Raw genomic sequence first — 21,733 nt, forward strand, 5'->3', positions numbered from 1 at the left:
GCACGTGCTGAGTCCAGTATGAATGTCCAAGGTCTGTGGCCAAAATGTTTGCGTGCCCAAGGCATTAATACAACCTCCAGAATATTTTCGCGAATAAATACCGAATATTAGGTATTTATTCTGATGCCACGGTCGATTGATACGAGCGGAGAGCGACCATCGGCTGTTGTGGCGGCCCACACCATCAGCATGGCCGGCGCTTGAGTTCTGGTGGCCAACGGAAGGTGCACAATTTCAGCTGACATCTTTGGCAAGTAAATACGATCATTTTGTTTTTTACATCGGAGAAACCCAAATTCGGCAGTACACCACTTTCGGCCAAGCGAAGCAACTCTTTAGCTCTTATGAGCCTATTTTCTTTCTTTAGCTCTTATGAGCCTATTTTCTTTCTGTTGTTTCAAATTCGGCAGTTCACCACTTTCGGCCAAGCGAAGCAACTCTTTAGCTCTTATGAGCCTATTTTCTTACTGTTGCGGTGTAAGTTCTTGAACTTTTAGGAATTCTGCTATTTTAGAGAATATCAGTCGCCGTAAAAAAATTGTGACGACGTTGTATTTTTCAGTCGACGTTCATATTTTTTACCCATTTTCTATTTGACCATGAAAATAACAACAGCAAAATAATTTGGAAAAATTGAGGTCATTTCCGACAATGGTCTAGTAAGATCCTAGCGCTAAAAACCTCAATGCTGTGGCCAATTAAAACAACTCTAATTTAGTAAAAACTCTTAGATTTTTTTCGAAATTTTTTCCAGAGCTTGGTATTTTTCCCCGATTCCGGGAACTATTACTATGATTCCCAGAAAATCCGGGTTAAGACCCGGATCCACTTATTTGTTGGAAAGGTAAGAGTGTCGGTCCAATGGGCCCTTAATTGACTTTTTGGGGGATTTATAAAAATCCGGCTCTAAAAAATCGATAATTTGACTATAACTTCCGAACCGCTTTAAATAACGCCATCAAGTGACCACTTGTTGGGTAGGTATTGGGTAAGTGGATCCGGGTCTAGCCCGGCTCTTGAACCCTCACTTTCGGGTCGCCCCTCCCTCCTCACAAAAAAAAATAGTTTCCCGGAATCAGGATAAAAATTCCTACCACTGGAAGAAAATTCCAAAAAAATTGAAGTGTTTTTACTAAACTAGAGTTAAGTCCACTACTAACACCTTCTTCTCTTCATCCTCAACTGAACTTGAAGAGATGTAAAGCATTTATTATATTTATTTCCATTATATTTTTTATTTTTTCCAAAAGAGAAGAAATTAATATTCAAAATACAATAACCTTTTTTATATTTTTTTCAACAACAAGGGAGTGTTGCCAACTTTTTTCTAAACTGTTGATGTCGCTTCTATGTCTTACCGTAATAACATTCTTGAATCGAAGCGACAGCGATGGCAACTTGCACATAACATCGTTGATGACTTTAGAAACGACAACCGTAATTTGGCCGAATTCAAAAAAATTTTCAAAAACTGTCTACTATTTGCAATAGGCCCCAAATGACAGCCTTCCACAACAAACTTTTTGTTTGTCAATTTATATCACAATGGATAAAATCTCTACAATTTCGAAATAGGTCGTAGGTTCCCTGTAGGAATTAGTTGATTTTAGGAAACATATGTCGTTCTTATCTGCCTAAAATTATCGTAAAATGCCAAAAAATTAAACCTTTGTTCATGAGTTTCATCCATGTCATACCTTGCTTTCCTTCGAAACGATGATTATATGTGAAAAGGAAATTAACCGATTTTCATAACTACAACATTATGGTGAATTTACATTATTACAATTTTCGTGTTTTCTGGTAGTTGTTTCATATCTCAAATTCCCCTCTTCCCTCCTGCATGACATTTCTCAACAATTTAATAAAGAAAATGGTTAAGTTAAGTTTTATTTGACATTTCATTTAAACGACTACAGGATGTATTTTGTACGGGCGCACACATTTCTACATTGTGACTCTCCTTAGAGGCCGGACATTCCATTTGGGTTTTTTGTGGCCTTCTTCACTCAACAATCCAATGAACATTTCGTTTTTTTTTTTCTTTTTGCTATTTTTTTTTTAATATTTCAATGTGCACGATTACAACATTCCTGTTGAAAGCTCATAAAAATGACGACATCATAGAAAATTTTCCGAAAAAAAAGAGAAAATAATCTAAAAAATGAAAAACATCAACCTACCCAAACAACTATTACATTAAAATGTTGATATGGCTTACAACGACGGGGAATGGGCAATGATAAAAAAAACAGCTGCTCTTAACTGCCACTGTCAACGTATGTTGAGCAAACGGAATGAAAAGTTCGTGCCTTTAACGAAAAAAGAAGAAACGAAGAAAAAAATGTGGTTAAATTAGGATAAGATTTTCAGCATGGTTTCATCAGCCACCCAGCCAGCCATTCACCACCAGCACCATGAGTGGCAATACTGACACAAGGATAATTTAGCAACTTATACTTGTTAGTAATTTAAAACGACGACCCCACAGCTCTGGCTTTACTGTTACCGTTTTAGGCCTCGGAAATTTCTCATCAAGGCAAAACTCCCCTCCATAATGTCATCAGGGGTTTGTGTGTTTTTCTCTCTCTTTTTTTTTTTTTTTTTTTGATATTAACATGCACTTCCTATAAGCAGACCTAACCTGACGCTCGTGTTTCCGCATCCGTACGGAAGTGGTAATGTATGTTTGTGTTATAGGTTTCGTTTAAGTTTTTCTTGTTTCGGTACGGCTACTGCCATTATTGAGGCCACCATAATCGTTACATGTGTAGTAGTATAGCTGTTCATATGTCAACTACAAGGAAACCCCTAGTCACTTCAGTTTGTGTTTTTTATTTCATTTCTGTTTTTCCTTCTGTGTTTGTTTTCTACTCTCAAATGATGACCAACATAAAAAGGAAAATTCTTATTAGTACCGGCTTATAATGACGCCATAAAACATATGTTCCATAAGTTTTAGTTGGAAATTGCTGTCAGAGATTGTGTTAGTTCCTTGTTAGAACTTAAGTTAAATAACATTGTCATTTCGATTATTCAAGTGTATCTGAATATGAGTTTGAAGTATTCAAGATTATTCTGAAATTATCTTACCAATTCTCACCTTTGTTATGTCACATGCTCTTTTCCAAATAATCACAACTTTGTTAAGATAACCCAGTAAAGAAAGTCTAAAAGTTGAACGGCCGACTTCATGATACCCTACACCCATTTGCATATTTAGTAAAGTTTCATACAACAAATTGGATGAACTAAACATATTGGAGCTATAGCTATATCTAAACCGATTTTCACCAAATTTGACGTACTTGTTTCTATGCTCAATTTGGTCGTAACTAACCAATATAACCAATATCCATTCCATTTGGGCTAATATTACATACATGGTGCACAATAAAGTGCAAATCGGACGAAGGTATATACGGGAGCTATATGATATTTTTGACCTATTATCTCCAATTGGGCAAAATTTCATCTGGATTGGGGCAATAAATGCGACCTATACTTTGTTTAAAAAATACATGGACAGACAGAAGAACGGACAGAAGGACAGACAGATGGACATGGATAAATTGACTCAGAATATGATTCTATTCAGATAATCAAAAGGAACTATGGGTCTACCTCGTTTCCTTTCGCCTGTCACAAACAAATGCACAATAAAATAAGAAACGAAAATATTTTTTTTATTTCTCTTTAGAGATCAGCTTTGTGATCACACCTATGTCACCTATCATGCATATTTGATGGGGACTATGGCTAACAAGGCTGTTTTTTATAAGTTAGTATTTATTTCGAATAGTATTATTCCGAACTTACTGCTATTAATCATATATAAATTAATCGCCAGAAATCATCCAAGTTCGACTTAAGTTCTACTAGCAAATTTTTTTCAAAGTTAATCGTGTTTTTGTTGTAATGGATTTTTATACCTTCTACCAAACCGTCCTGTGGAAATCACTCTATCTTCCAAACGAAAAGAAGTAGGTTGATAAAATTTGACTCAAATGTATATTATGTCTGCAGGACTTTTGATATTGGAAATGGATCATGTAGGTCCACGTTTTGGTATAACCCCAATATTGCGGTAGGGCCCTTTTCTTGGTATTTTGGTGATTTAAGCGCCATTATTCACCGGAAATATTTTAAATTCGGTATTTGAAGTTCGTAATAGAGACTACAGCCTATGACAGAAAATTGTCCGTGCAGATCCACGCCTTCGTAAAGCCCCCATATAACAGCACCTCTCGATATTCGGTATTTTGATGATTTTAGCGATATTATTCACGCGAACTGTTTCAGATTCGGATTTGAAGTTCGTAACGGATATTACAGACTACGACGGAACATTGTCTGTGCAGTTCCACGACTTAGCCCTTATATAACAGTACCTTCCGATATTCGGTATTTTGATAATTTTAGCGACATTATTCGCCGGAATTGTACCAAATGTACATAGAATTGTCTGTGTTCGCGCAGCCCCCATATAACGGTACCTCCCAATATTCGATTTTTGATGATTTTAGCGACATTGTTCACCGATTTTTTTTTTTTTTCAAGTTTCGCATTTGAATATTGTAATGGCTTATGACAAAATTTCCCTATGCGGGTCCACGCTGTCGTATAGACGACTACATTCGGTATTTTTAAGATTTTAACAGAATTTTTAACGGGTATTATTTTTTTTTTTTGAAAATTGTCAAATTCATACCATACCAGGTAATTTAAACTTCGGCCCGGCCGAACTTACAGCTTTTTTAATTGTTTTAGTCTCATTTAGGCAGAACCCTTTAAACGACTTACCTAGCTTCAGGATTTCAATTTTCCCCATATACATTGAATAGTCTAAGGCAAGGCAAGGCAAAGAGTATCCCTTAGGATATCTGTGTGTTCACCAACACAATTGTAAAAAATAAATTGTTTTGAATTTTCTGTCAAATTGGTTTTGAGAGAATATTTAGTTTTGTTCGAGCAGTCGATGAGGAAGGTGCTGTCGGATATTTTTATGAATACACCGTAAGAAATATTGGATGATATAAATATATCTTACTACATATTTGAAACAAATATTTCCGAAATTATAAAAATTACAACTGTTAGGATGCATATATATTTGATTGATTTATTTTTGACAGAATTTGTAAAAGGATTCACATGTTAGGAGTAGGAATTCATTTCATATTGACCGACAAATCAATTGTCCTTCTAAATTAATAGATATTTTCATATCCCCCGATTTCTATGAAATGACATGTACAGTCTTAGTCAATTTTAGGAAAAATAGCAAGATACGATGTTTATCATTCTGTTTGTAATTCATACAAATAATCTTTTAGAACCCAACACTTGCAATATTTTGTTATTTCAAAACACCTACAATCACAAAATTTTTTGAGGCTCTCTGCCTTACCCTGATCTAAGGGCTTTTAATTACAATTTAGTAAGATTTTTTTTTTAACAAACAAAACTTGCCAAACACTTTATCGTTTAGAAATCAAGTACATAATAATATTTTAAAATATTTCTCAAGTTTCGAAGAACATTTGAATTTTGTTAAAAAATAGATCAGATAGATCTACAATCCAAATATGGGCGTTGTAGCCCTAAAAGTACAACATATACTTTACCATACATCATGTCTTGTAACAATAACATGTTTTACATCCTTTTTTGCTACAAATTTTTAGTACACTGTCGTTTATCACACCTACACCCTAAAAGTGACCCCACGCTTAATTTAAGAATTCTAGCAAAACTCCTTTTTATTTTTTTAACAGTTAAAATGTTTGTACTATTGCCCTACTAATTCTTAAAAACTACACCTTAAATCATGCCCTTCACAAAAATTGATTTGTCGAAATCAAAGAGTACAGAATATTTGCTCCAGAACCTCGTTTTTAGTCGAGAAAGACTAAAAACTATTTAGTACTTCTTAGTACGAGTGTTTATACACACTGCAGCCTATCACACCTTCCCCCTAATAGTAACAAATATGCTAAATTTAAGATTTTTAGCTCCACTTCTCTGATAATTTCTAGTACAAATTGTGATTTTGATCATTTTTTATCATGATCATTCTTATATTCTACAAATTTAAGTACCTTCTTAGTACGTATTTAAAAAAAAACAATGTCATCTCTGTTAGAGGTCTACATTTAAAATTTTCTGATTTCATACCTAAAGCATATGAAAGGCACAAACACATTTTTTTTTTAGTGCGGAACCGTACCTTATCAAATTTTTCGCACTTATCTTGAGCTACATGCAGAATCCAATACTTCTAGCTCCAAAAAAAGTTTTAATAGGCATTTTTAAAGCCAAACTTATCACAAGCCTCGCACCTATGGTGTTCTGGGTACAAAATTTCAGGATTCTAGCCTTAAAAGAAATTTCTATAAAAAGAACCTATTTCAGTAGGAATTTCCAAAAAAATCCAAAAAAAAACTTTGGATATTATACAAAAAAAAAAAAAAATAATAATTAATAAATAAAATAAAAATAAAAAACCCTTTTTCAATACTTTTGAAACCCTTTTGTACATTCTATTAAGTTTTATTACTGAGAAGATAATTGCCAAACATGTTTTAAGTCATCTGAGGTTTGGTAATGTTTCGGTCAGAACTCCATTCAACTATTTGTTATGCCTTAAGAAGTGATTTTTCAAAATATTTATCTTTGCAGTGGATATAGCAGAATATTGTTAGAATTTATTTTGCCCAGCAGTAGAATTAAGATCATTGTGAAGTTCTATCTTTTTTTATGGATAAATCTGAAGAAGTGGATTGATACTGTCCATTCTGTCCGAACCTGACCAAAGGTTTCTAACCCATCTACCATATCCTTATCTTGTTCTTAACAGACTTAGATCATAGAAATCGCCCTTATTCCATAAAATGGTAAACATTAGAAAGTAAAAACCGCTGTATTTTTTTGATGGGTCTCCTAAATTAGAATCAAAATTAGTTTTACCGTTTACTTTACCTAGGATTACAACATCAAAAATAAGTTTCCTCGCTCTCTGCCACATGGTGTTCATATGTGGTACAAACAACTTAACATGACTACACTGAAATGTCCACAATATCTTTCATTTTATATACAACATGACACGACCAACAACTTGCAACAACAACAACTCAAAGCAAACCAACTAAATCGTAATTGCTTGGAATGGAAAAAGCAACACAAGGCTGAAGGTTATACCCCCACAATGTGAAAGTAGGGACAACGAGAAAAGACCAAACAAAATCTAAACTGTTTTTGTCACATTATACGATGACGTGCAGACAAATACCAGCACACAGAAAAAATATACAAACATACATAGACATATGCAGTGGACATGGGAAAATGAAAAACGAAAGAAATACTCCCACACACCCTATCACTAGCGGAAGGTTACAAACATGAACTTCTATGGCAACTTTTATGCCTACTAAGCTGATTTTTTCCTGACGTTTTTTGCAGCAAGTAGTGTATACAGCTGGTCTGTTCTCTTTTCTCTAAGCGTATGTGTAAGTCCATGTTAGTAGATGAATTGTAGTGTCCTTTGTGTTAGTGTCGGGATCTTTGGTGTGCCTTACCAAAAAAATTGTGGTCTTGTCATCTACACTAGTTGTCTGGGAAACTTTGGTATATAGTATATACATATATTGGGTATATGAGAGAAAGAAGGCTATGTATCAGATGAAGAGTCCAAATCAAAGGAAATAGTAATGGAATTAATATTGGGATCGGATGGATCGGTCCAAACTTAATCTTCTGCTTTATTTGGTTGGACCCATAAATTGAAAATCAACTTCTATAAGTCGTCAGATTCAAAAGACTACAATGAATTCATTTCAATTTAGTTTTAATAAAAATATTTGCCTCGTAAGTGTATACCTCGTTTCGAAAAAATAATGTAAAATAGTATCAGTCGGTACCGGTACCCTGCTAAATTGGCTGTCAAAGTGTAATACACCAAATTAAGCGAGTCAATTAGTATCAGTCGGTTTTGTCGACAGATGTATACCTCCAGCCTTGAGTTATGATTATTCAAACTGTTGACCCTTTGTGGGGGAGGTTCCGAAGCAGTTGGCCAATATTTCCAATTCATACCTAACCTAAGTCTAATATAAATTATACAACATTTGGACTACATCGTCTTTACTTTATATGAGATTTGTGCAAATTTTTGGAAAATGTGGAAATATGCATGGGTTACGTGACATAGCGGACCGAAATAGTCCACTTCAACTAATGCAGATAATTATATTGGTGTGTGCAAAATTTAATGGAAATCGAACATTTATATCCAATTTTATACGAAATCATAAATTCCGATAAATTACATAGTTATTACAGATATAAGTATTGGAAATTGTGACCCTTTCTGTGTGGGGTACCCGAAGGGATAGATAGATATATATCATTTTCACAACAGATTAAGTTGGCAAAATGGTTAGATGTATGAAATTTAGATAGATCCTTATTTCGCTTTCGTTGAGTGTTTTGTTTTTCAAAATCTTGAACCCTTTGTGGGGGAGGTACCAGAAGGAGTGCGCCGCTATATCCCATTTTGACAGCAGATCTTGTGTTAGTAAAAATAATAGCATGTGTAAAATTTGAAGAGAATCGGATTTTATGACCGTTATTATTCAAAATGTTGACCCTTTGTGGAGGAGGTACCAGATCGAATGGTCCGATCTCTACCATCTTTACAATAGATATTGTGTTGATAGAAATATTGAGATATATCAAGTCTGAATGTAATAGGATGTTAAATTCGCTTTTTATTAGCTTCATTGATATTTAAAATTTTGACCCCTTTTTGTGGGGAAGTAGCAAAAGAAGTGGACCGATGCATTCCATCTTCACAACAGAAATTGTAGATATAATGGGATGTGTAAAATATGAAGAGAACCGGGTGCTTATTTCGGATTTTATAATTGTTTTGGTTATTCAGAATTTTGACCCTTTGTTGGGGAGGTACCTGAAGGAATAGTTCGATTTCTACCATCTTTATATCAGATCTTTTGTTGAAGGAAGTATTAAGATATGCCAAGTGTGAATGGAATCGAATGTTAATCTCGCATTTTATGGTCTTCATGGATATTCAAAATTTTAACCCGTTGTGAAGGTGGTACCAGAAGAAGTACACCGATATATTTCATATACACACCAGACCCTGGGTTAATAAAAAATATTTTAATCTATAATTTGAAGACAATCGGTCTTTTACGTGACATTTTATAAGAGTCATAATTATTCAAAATGTTTACCCCTTGTGGGGGATGTACTTGATGGAGTGAACCGATATGGTCCACATTCGTCCCTCACTGATGCAAATACTAGGATTTGCAAACTAAGCAAAATTGTATTATCCTTTTTATTTTTGTGCAGTAAAATGTTTTTTTTTTTTTTTGAAAATGTTGACCTTTTGTGGATTAGGCACCAGTGGACCGATATTGCCCATCTCCGAACTCGTTCAAAGTTTGGCAGTATTATTCCGATGTACCATGTTTGGATCAAATCGAATACTCCCTTCGAGAGTTATCGTGCGCACCAGCCAGCCACAAAGACAGTAGGACGGACATCGCTAGATTGACTCCAAATTCCCTGAAATAAATGTTGCCCAAAGAGACATAGGGTCTGAGCCGTTATTTCAAAAAAAATCACGTTTTGGCCGTATTAAATGGTATATACCCTCTGTAGCCATATGGCTGAGAATATAATGACAAGGTCCTGCCTTATCCTAACCACTAACGTAATTATGACTTGTAGGATGAATAACAAGAAGTAAAAAAGCTATAAGTTCGGCCTGGCCGAACTTTGAATATCCTCCATCATTTGGTTCAAATGTGGCGATTTTCAAAAAAATAAAATCTGTTAAAAATTTTGTTAAAATCTTTAAAATACCGAATGTAGCCGTATTTTGGGGTCTATACGGCGACGTGGACCCGCATAGGCAAATTTGTCATAATCTATTACAATATTCAAATGCGAAACTTGAATAATAATCTGTTTATAATAAAATCATCAAAATACTAAATATAGGGTTGTAAAACGTGGACCTGCGCAGACAATTTTCTGGCATAGGCTTTAGTATCCATTATAACCTACAAATACAGAATTTGAAATTATTTCGGTAAATAATGCCACTAAAATCATCAAAATATTGAATATCGGGTGTACCGTTATATGGGGCTATACGTAGACGTTAACCTGCACAGACAATTTTCTGCCATAGGCTGTAGTATCCATAACGAACTTCAAATGCAAAATTTGAAACAATTCCGGTAAATAATATCGCTAAAATCATGGAAATACCAAATATTCGAAGGGTACCGTTATAAGGGGGCTATACGAAGACGTGGACCTGCACAGACAATAGTCTGTCATAGGCTGTAGAATTCATTACCAACAAAAAGTACCAAATTTTAAGTAGTTCCGATAAATAATGTCTCTAAAATCATCAAAATAACCAATATTGGGAGGTACCGTTATATGGGAGCTATAAGAAGACGTGGACCTACATGGCTCATTTTCTGTGTTAAGCTGTAGTATCCATTACGAACTTCAACTACCAAATTTGAAACAATTCCGGTAAATAATGTCGCTAAAATCATCAAAATACCGCGTATCGGGAGGAACCGTTATATGGGGGCTATACGAAGACGTGGACCCACATGGCCCATTTTCAATACCAAAAGTCCTGCAGACATAATACACATTTTGGTAAATTTTTGTCAACTTACTTCATTTCGTTCGGAAGCTAGAATGATATCCGCAGCTGGATAGACGGACAGACGGAAGGACTTTGCATAGAATTGTATGCTGATCAAGAATATATATATTTTGTGGGGTCTAAAATGTATTTTTCGAGTTGTTAAAAACGGAATGACAAACTCCGCCATACTATGGTGGAGGGTGTAAAAAAAGACTACTACATAATAATTTAATAGGCGAAATCAGAAAAATTCATGAAGAGGGCATCTATGAATTAAGTTAGATGCTGATTTTGTTTGTTTGATTTTGTCGTATACTGCCAGACTTCGGAAATATGGAGAAAATAAATACAAGTTTCGAAATATTCCAAACTTGTTTTAAAATCCTAATAGAACCAAAATGTAGGGCAATAAAATTAAATTCATATAAGTCATTATTTCGAGCAAAAATACACATAAATGCATTAATGGGTTGCAAACACACATGAGATATTCTTCTAGGCAACATATTTTTTTTTTTTAAATTGTTTCAGATTCATTAGGACTGGAAATGAATACGATATTTATAAATCCTAACATTCGAAAAATAGAAAGCCTTCTTTGCTATTTGGAATGATTCTTTAAGATTAGGTATATCGTGAGAGATACGTTCGTTCTTGTCAAAAGGCAAAAATCTGCAGAAAATGATTTTGGCGGACCCGATGGAATAATGTCTAGAGCCATTTTTCCTTGTGATGATTTATATAGAAACTTCCTGAATCCATAAAAAAGTCCGTTTGTCCGTCTATATGCATCTATATGCGTGTAGACTTTAAACCTAGGTGTGCATTTCCTGTGAAATCAAATAAAATGCAGATAGTCTTTTGTACAAAAACAAGTGATATTGAAACTTTGAATTTGTTTTATCGGTTCACATTTAAATTAAATTCAATACCTAATTTCCAACACAAAAGAAAATCGTCAAAGAAAAGAGTATTTCCTTCCCCTCTCTCTCTCTCTCCTTCTCTTAATACCATGCTTGTACAAAAGTTTATCCTACTCTGTAAAAACTATGTATATTATATTTTTATAGTTATTTCAAAATAGTTCATTTATTTAGATTCTTTAGCGAGATGAAATATCCTGTGCCGACAAAGGAGCAATTTAAACAAACACAACATTACACGAAATGGGATAAAGGAAAACAAAGTGACCAATTGTTTTTTCATGTTTTACATAAAGTTTTTCCATTTTTTTTTTTTTTTTTGTTCTTTTCAAATATCTATGATTAATAGCTGTATGACAATGCAGCAAATAAATAATCATACGATAATGATTAGTAAAAGCACAAAAAAAAGGATAAAACCGCTGGACACTGCTCGGACTAAAGTACTAAAATGCAAATGGACTGTGGCATAAATACATGTATTCAGCACACTTTGCGGCATACAAAGCGATTTTGTATTAGCAACATGTAAAAATCATTTAGTTTTTTTTTCACTCCTCCCCCCTTCCTCTGATTTCCACCCACACAACACATATTTTAACGCCATTGTCGTCCTGGTCAGTGTTTTTGTCATTTAGTTTTCAAAGTCGTAGTTTTCCTCGTCGTCGGCCACATTTTTCTAGACTACTGTTAGATGGAATCCATTTTTTCGTTTCATTTCATTTTGTGGTTTGGCGTTGCTGTTGTTTTTGTTCCTTTTTTTGTTTTTTTTTTTTTTTCGTTTCTGCTGTGGCCACAAAAACACAGTCTTCTAATTAGCACACTGTCATGGTAGGCTGGAGACTAAAAAAAAGGACAGTCACAAATGCCACAACCATCGTCATCATCATGCATGATGGCATTTTCTGGGAGTATATGTATATATATGTTTGTGTGGTGGTCATTCCCACCATTTCAATGCATGTTTCTGTTGTTGTAAGAATAGAGAAAAACTCAACTGAGAAAATCCCCATTTGAATGTTTGTTAGACAATGACCACAGTACTTTGTTTTTTCTATTTCGTTGCCTGCGAGAGGGATTGGTATTAACGGATATGTGGTCTTTATCTAAATTTGCAGACATTTGTAAAGGAAAACATGAGAAAAAAAAACACAGACAACAAAACAAAAATCGTGTTAACATTTCATATGTATTTGTATTGTCGGTTGCTAAGTTGAGAAATTAATCAGATGTCCAGACATTCAGAGAAGTTTTGTTTCTTTGTTTGTGAATCTATAAGTTTTGTATACTTTTTGTTTTTTATGTCAAATTGTTCGTTGACATGTAGCTTGCAGAAATACTCATTAACGTTGTGGGGATGTGTTAATGTCTGATGCGAACATAAATAACAGCTATGGACATGGGTGCGTATAATGTATGCAACACACGTTGCTCATACTTTCCAGGTTACTTATACCTAACACATGGAACTCAAGAGACTTGAACAATAAGTATTTTAGTATTCCTTAATATTCTGAAATAGAATTTTCGAATAAATATTCGTCAGGGAAATTGTTTTATAATGAAGTATAATTTTTTAAATTTAAATTGTTAATGGATAATAGTTGTAAAAGTTTCAAATTTTGGTTCATATTTATAATAAAAATTGTTGGGTAGTTTTGAGACTAAAAACATATGGGGCCTATATAGTTTCATTAATTGAAACTAAATACCGTCAGTGACATGCCTTAGTGTTTCTTACGTCATTTAGCAAGTGTGGAAGAAAATATTTTAAAGTTTAGATCACGAACCGCTTAAGGTTGTGTTTTATTATTTTTTTGATTATCTTGGTTTATTAAGAATAATCTTGGAATTATTTACCATGGATTTGGTGATGTTAGTCGGTCAGTCTATTGAAACCAAAAAAAGGCTTACATTATTTGGTATAATAGGCATTGTGTCTAGGATGATTAGTATTGATCCCAAAATTTTGACAGTCCGTAGAAAAAATGGAACCAATGAGTTTATCGCAGAATGAATGATGCAGAATTATTTGCTAATTGCACACTTCTGAACATTTTTACAGAAATTCTTATGTATTTTTCTATGGAAGTTGTTAGTTATTTATAGTTCGTAATGAGTTCCGGCGTCATATCTTTGTTTGTACAGGTGCACGTTTGCCTGTAGCCCACACATTCGATTTTTTTTTTTTGATTTTTATCGCTGTATTAGATTTTTTAATTGCTAATTTTAATTATTCCGAAAAACTATCTCATAATGAATAATTAGTTTCCATTTAACTTTTCTTTAGGTGGTTGTTAAAAAATAACAAAATTCTGGTCAAATTTGGAACAGGAAATGGTTAGTCCAAGGTGGACATTTTAATGTTGAGCCACTTTCACCATCGGAGTCTTAAAATGTAGTCGGAGTCTTAAAATATATAAGTGTGACTCGTGGCATATTTTTTTATTTCTTACATCATTACTTTAAAATATCGATTACGCTTGTAATGCATTTAACCAGAAAAAAATTGAAATTAATGACAGAAAGTAATGAGACGAGCCCGCTTGAATTGAAGCCTGGGAGGACAACACCGAAGCATTTATTCGTGAGATATCGGCCGAAATATTGGCACGAGTATACCAAAATTGGACTACGCGGGTGGAACATTTAAAGTGCAGTCGCGTTCAACATTTGTATGAATCAGTCTTGAAACATAAAGTTGTATGAATCATACTATCGCAACAAATAAAGTTTCATTTATTTTTCAGTATGTATTTGACGTAGAGGCTCAGAATTGCAGAATCATTTGTATTGTATTTAGGATGGTTGGTATTAAAAATGATATATATCGATCCACATTTTGGAATAGTCCCCATTTAACGATACCTCCCGATTTTCGGTATTTTGATGATTTTTAGCCACATTTTTCCAAAAATTGGTACTTGTAGGTCGTAATGGATTCTAGCTCCTGTGGCAGAATATAGTGTATATAGGTCCACGATTTGGTATACCCCCCACATAACAGTATCTCTCGATATTCGGTGTTTCTCGATATTGCTATTTGTAGTTCATAATGGGTTGTGGCTCCGGTGGCAGAACATAGAATATTAAGTTCCGAGTTTCCTATAGCGCATATATATAACAATACCCACCGATATTCTGTATTTTGACAACCCTAGTCAGATCTTTTAAGATTTGGACAGAACTTATACATGTATCTTTATCCGATTTCAAGTTTTTGATGCGCCAAGTAACCACTTAAGCCACCACCACGAATTGAATGGAGGAAAGTGTGGCGAATTTGGTGAAAATTTATTCAGATATAGGCATAGATTCTTATATACGTTTCATCCGATTGTGAATTTAAGTTCCTCACCATATTTGGTTTCTGCTCTCAGATGAAGCATTTGTATTGAGCTCCCATACATTTCTTTATCCGATATTACGCTTATTGTGCCCCAGATGTCTAAAAATCTATCAGATATAGGTTAGAAATATATGTAAACGTATAAACGTTCTCAAAGTCGAGGGATACAAATGCCTCCATCCATTGTGGAAATCGATTTGGATGTTAGTTGTATTTGTTTTCAAATTATAAGTGGTCTAAAACATAAACATTGATAGTAAAATCTACATCACATAAATGTTTAAAATGAAGATTTATTTGTTTCAGGTAGCTGTAGTGAAAATAAATAGGGTTAGTGTATCAAGTAGCCCAACTTTTGACTTTTCAGGACTACTTATTTTTTTATTTATTTATTACTTTTTTTTTTTTTTTTTTTGAAATTTGTTTTGCCTCTGCGGGTGAGAAAGTGAAATTTTTTCGATCTACTTCTTCGGTTACAACCCCTTCCGTCTCATTATAATATTTAGAAAAGGCTGAGGTGGCCATATTGGCTTACACATCCTTGCCCTTCCCCACGCAGTTCCAAATTTTGAACAGTAATAACTCTCGGACTTTTTTCAAAATTGGAACGTCCCAATACTCCTGTATAAGTGTGAAATTCAAATATATGGATCAACCCAAATAATCCCAAATTTTTTATAAACTTCTATTTCGAATTCTGGTCTTATTATGTACGGGTAACTTCTTACAAAGCACTATCCCAACTCCTTGTTTTAAAATGAGCACTTCATACGATGTATATACTACCAAATTGTTGGTAATGGATTATATAACCTCTCAGGATGTTCAAATATGAATGATAAAATATTTCTGATCGAGGAGGTCTCAAAGCAAAAGAACCGGAATCAAAATGAGGCAATTTTTAAATTTCTAAATTTTAGAACCAAAAAGTCTGCTTGTGACGTCCTAGAAACTTTAACTTTCTTAACAACATTTGTCTTCACTTTGTAATTATAAAAAGCTTATTATGCTATATATGCTAATGCTCACGAGTGTGTAAACTATCATAAAATTATATTTCCAATAACTTTTTTTTGGAGAGAACAAAAATTCTAAGTTTTCGGTTAAGTTTCGAAATTAAAATTTAAAATTTTCTTCTACTTGGAATATGCAAATGACATATTGTTGGACAAAGTACACAAAAGACGAACTGCCTAGCCTTACCACTGTTTTATATTGTTATTTTATGGTTATCCTTAACAATGTGTACTGTTGTATGCTTCTGTGTGTGTGGGTGTGTCATAATATTACCGGATGTTCAACTTCTTTTGTATCATTGAAGCACACATTCTAGCTTGTTAGCCTTTGTTCACAACTTCCGTTTTGGTTGTTTTTCTTTGGCATGGCAAAAGGCTTCAGCGGCAATCTCTTGTTCGAATCGCCCATCCGCACACCCTTTTCTCGGGCGTTGGTGACTGACAGGAAGATTGAAAGTTTATTCTAAAACTAAGGACAGTTTTAATGAGCACATAATGTCTGATTAAAATTCTATCAAAACTTGTTTGTATTCCTTCTATAATTGGTTGATATGTGTTTGAGTGTGTGTGTGTGTGCTGAGGCTAAATTCAAAGACTCCAGCCTTAGCCATGGCATATTTCAATTTCCATTTAACCTTAGGTAGTTTTCAAAGTTTGCTTCATCAAGAATAGATTGGAACTTAACGAATAGAGGAACTTATCTAATTATGCGGACACAAAAACTTAACTTGATGTTTTTTTTTTTTTTTGTCAAGGAAGTCGAAGAAAATTAGCTTGAGGACAACAAAATGGGAAAATAATCACATCCTTTTTTATGTTTACGATGCATACCTCCTATAAGTTTCGTATTTCTTTTTAACATATATGTAAATGATAAAAAAACAGATTTTAATATTTTTTAAAATTATTCAATTATTCATTCAATTTATTTTTTCTTTATATTTTCAGATTTTTTCTACCATTAACAACTGTGAAGGTAAGCTATATATATGTAAAATTAATTTAAACAATGAAAACAAGCTCAAAGGAGGCTTCCCTTTGGGAATAAATAATTAATTTTAATTATTTTTATTTTTTATAATTATTAATTATTTTCACTTATTGGCATATTTAATTATATGATTTTATTGAGAGAATGATGAGTATTCCAACAAGTGCTCTTATATTTAATTGTCCTGCATTTCGGTAGCTGGGATTGAAGTTTTTAAAAAAAAATTTCATCCCTAGTCTGCAAGACTAAAGAATATTGATGAGGCCTGTTATTTCATCGGTGACTGCATAAGCAAGCAAAATGTCGAACTGGAGCTCGGGATTCCCTGATGATATTTTGAGAAACCTATATATTCGGTTGTTTGGTGTTGTTTATCGTCCGCAGAGGTTAGTGGATCTAATCTTTGCAAAAATGATATTATGGTCTCACACCCTAGCTTTTTTTAGATGAAATCCGTTTCTCGTTTTGCAAACCAAAACTCTTGAAGGAAGTATCCGAGTTGGTCCAAACTTGGTACATCGTAATATTGTTATCACTCTTAGATTGAGGTCAGAGATGGGCAATATTGGTTCACACCTTCTTGAACCACCTACACAAAAAGTCAACATTTTAAAAGAAAATAATTTACCTCATAAGAACTGAGAGGATAATTTTGCTCCATGTTTGCAAATCCTAATATTTGTATCAAATAAATTTCAGGTTCTAGAATGAACAACATCCGCACACTCCTCCTGGTACGTCCCCAACAAAGAGATAAATCTTTGATTAACAATATTGGTCATAAAATGTGAAATACGTTTTCGATTCTTTTCATACTTCGCACCTCCCGATATTTCAATCAACACAATATGTGATGCAAACATGAGATATAGCTGGCCACTCTTTCTGGTATCTTTTTTTTTTAAAGAAATTGCATTCAAAATGGTGTATGGGTTAAAATATATGCACCACATCCTCCTAGATACCTACTCACCCATCTAACGATAACTCCCGATTTCGTTATTTTCATAATATAAACCAGATCTTCCGACATGGTTTGTTGAAATTTAGTTGTCATTGTTAAAATCCGAAAAATCTGTACTTAATGTCATATTTTCGTATGGTTTAGGTCATAAAAGATCTGTTCGTAACATGGTTTTCTCGTCGGCTGAGGTAAGCTCAGCTGTAGTCAGGGTCTTCATAAGGACCCACTAAAACTTATGAAAATAAGAAAATTAGATTTCTCCCTTTCTAAATCATATGTTTTATTGATTTACATACAAAATTGCAATTTACAAGCGGTCAAAAGCGATAATATGTATAAAATATCTAGGATGGCGAAATAATTTCGGAGATACTTGAAATTTCAAAATAGAGTTGTATTGGTGATCGCGATTCGAATATCGTAGGCAATCTATGATTCTAGGGTTGATATTCAGAGGGATATTTTTAGATAATCGGAAACTATGATGCAGTGATGTCGGCTTATTCACAATAGATACTCGCGTTGTTGGTGAAGTGTGAGTTCAAAGGCATACTGTTGTCAAAGGCTGGATGTCAGTGTTCTTGTTAATATAGGATATCGGGATACTGACCATTTGAAGGTAATCGAGAACTTTGATAGATGGTCGTCGGATATTAGATATTCATGAGAAGATGTCTAGGTTGTCTAAAACGAAACGAAAGTGGTTCGCATCTTCATATGAGTATTTTCTGTCATATAATATGGATCCAAACTCGTTCGGGTACAGCAGCTTATTGTGGATGTGTCCGAGCTTAGCTGTTTAGGCCATTTACAATGACTAGGAAACTATTCTAGCTAGACTTACGGTTTATGACTACCTCTAATTAATTAATGATACAACTAGCCGAAGCTCTTGTGGGACGACAAGCCAAGACTACTGTAGAAGAACGAGCCGATGCCTCTATGTATTATGAATTACCCGTCGCTCAACTTAATGAGAGCCTGTTCAAGAGGAATTCCCATATAAGGATTCTTTGGCTTCGCTTAGGCAAGCTCCCTGCAGTATCAAGCCTGTCTCGTCGTAAACCAAATTGAAATTGAGTTTTTTATATCTCGATAGAATGACATGTATTTTTATACCCTCCACCTTTGAAAGGAGAGTATATTAAATTTTTCATTCCGTCATAGACCCCATAAAGTATATATACAGGGTTGCCCATATTCGACGGACCCATCTGGCAACGCCATAACTTTTGACAGAGATGTCACATCGCTTAATGACATACCGCGTTTGAAGCGTCAGTCCAAGCAGATTTTTACCATGAACCAATACACGCCACGCGAGCGCTCTGAAATAGTTGAAATTTACAGTCAACAGAAGAAGTCAATTGTGAAAACTCAACGTGCTTTTAAAACATTAAAAAATGTGAGAATTGCGCCTTCTAAGAACACCATTAAGCGTTTATACGAAAAATTTTCGACTGGTTAGGCTCTTTCTAATCCGATGAGGCCATATAAAAGTCGACCAAGGCGATCGGCCGAGAATATCGCTGCCGTACGAGCCAATGTTGAAAGGTCCCCAAGAACATCCCAAAAACGCCGATCTCAGCAGCTGGCTCGGTCCACTTTACATTTACAACGGATTATTCGCATTGATTTGCATTTGTTCCCGTACAAAATTTAATTGACGCAAAGAATGTTGCCTGCGGACAAGCCTCGTCGATTGGAATGGGCCCAAAGGGCCTAAAGGTCCGTCGAATATGGGCAACCCTGTATATATTCGTGATCAGCATAAAATTCTAAGTCTGTTTAACTATGTCCGTCTGTCTATCCGCCTGTCTGTCTGTTGAAATTACGATACAGCTCGCATTATTAGATGTAGAGCTTTAAAAATATTGCACAGTAGTTTTCATTGGGTCTAGGATGATTAGTATTGAAAATGAGATATGTCGGTCCACGTTTTGGGATAGCCCCCCATATAACGGTACCTTCCGATACTCGATGTTTTGATGATTTCTGCCACAATTTCTTACGAATTTGTCTAAAAATTGACTTTTGTTGGGTCATAATGGGTTCTAACTACGGTGGCAAAACATTGTATATGAAGGTCCACGTTTTGGTATATCCCCATAAAACAGTACATCTCGATATTCGGCATTTTGATGATTTTTGCCGCATTTCTTTTCGGATTTGTCTAACAATAGGTATTTATAGGGCATAATGGTTTCTAGCTCGTGTGCCTAAAAATTTTATGTATAGGTCCACGTTGTGGTATGGCCCCATATAATGGTACCTGCCAGTATTTTGATGATTTTTCCACATATTCCCACGGATTTGTATAAAAATTTATATTTGCAGTTTGTAATGGGTTCTAACTCGTATAGCGAAACTTTGTATGTATAGGCACACGTTTTGCTATAGCCCCCATATAACGGTACATGCCGATATTTTGATGATTTATGCCACATTTTTTCACACGGATTTGTATAATTTTTTTTTATTTGTAGTTCATAATGGATTTTTGCTCCGGTGGCAGTACATTGAATATTTAGTTCCATGTTTTCCTATAGCGCACATATAACCATACCTATCGATATTCGATATTTTGAAAATCCTAGTCACATTTACCCACAAATTTTTTTTTAAATTTGGTATTTTAGAAGATTTAATAGAAGACAATCCTTGAAGTATAAAAGTGTCGATAGAGGTTCCCGCTTTGGTATGGCCCCCTATATCGGTCTCACTCACTTTATGTTTTTTTGATAAGTTTAATTGCATTATTCAAACTGGTATTTGCAGTTTAAAGTGGAATACGTTTTAATTCAGATACTTTTATATAAAAATCTTTCCTATACCCAGACATGGAGGGTATTAATTTTTTAATGTATTTGTTCTTGTTTTAATTCTTTTCAGATTCATTATTCCATTTATGTACAGAGATAGAGTGATGTAGGGCCGGTACGCCCGATTTTGATTTTCCCTTACTATTTACTCATAAAAAAAAAGTTTTGAAACAATTTATAAAATTATCCACGTTTTAAGCTATCAAAATAATCAATTTCAGTGATTAGCCTCCGTCTCATATTTATTTTCTGATAAACTACTCAACTAATTAATGATTGAACCGAACACACATACACGCTGAGAGCGTGTTGTCGATAACAACATCAAATATTATTCGAAAAATAATATACCATTTATTTTGATGATTTTTCTTTATTATTTGCGAAAAACTCATTAAAATTTATTATCGTGGAACATGGATGCGGGTTTTATTGGCTGGCCGCATGTATTTTTAAATGCAGCAGCATGAGAACAACAACAAGAACAACATGCCAATAATATAAGCATTTTGTGGCTCGCGTGGCCCCATATGGCCAGAAAATCGCAATTGCAACGAAATACTATTTAAATTTAAAAGTAGATGAATGTTTATTTTATTCACATTGTTGGTGTTGTTGTTGTTATTGTGGTATAGGATATGTTTGGCAACGACACAACATCCATATAAATTTACAAATACATACATATATCTATTTATTTATATATTATTATGGCTACCTTTTAAATATGAGTGTGCATGCAATGGAACATGTGTGAGTGTGTGTGTTTGAGTCTGCATGTAAGTGTGTACATTTGCTTATTCAAATAAGCTTTTATACCAACACCACTTTGCGACACAAACATATGGGTATAATACACCTGAAAGCAAATAATTTTTGGACCTGACCGGCTGCTTGCTCGGTTGCCTAGATGTCTGTTTTTGGTATTTGTGCATTAAAATAAGCCATTTCCATGTT

At 34.2% G+C, this 21,733-nt stretch overlaps 1 long non-coding RNA gene across 1 annotated transcript in view; it reads left to right on the top strand.

Annotated features, from left to right (window-relative positions):
- Positions 1-21,733, top strand: part of LOC101900233 (uncharacterized) — a 329,862-nt gene that overhangs the window by 105,101 nt on the left and 203,028 nt on the right. The window contains exon 6 of the long non-coding RNA XR_009342681.1: positions 16,948-16,975. This is a non-coding gene — a long non-coding RNA (uncharacterized LOC101900233). The remainder of the gene's footprint in view (positions 1-16,947; positions 16,976-21,733) is intronic.

Source organism: Musca domestica, unplaced genomic scaffold (assembly GCF_030504385.1).
Source record: "Musca domestica strain aabys unplaced genomic scaffold, Musca_domestica.polishedcontigs.V.1.1 31, whole genome shotgun sequence".
Lineage (NCBI taxonomy): Eukaryota > Metazoa > Arthropoda > Insecta > Diptera > Muscidae > Musca > Musca domestica.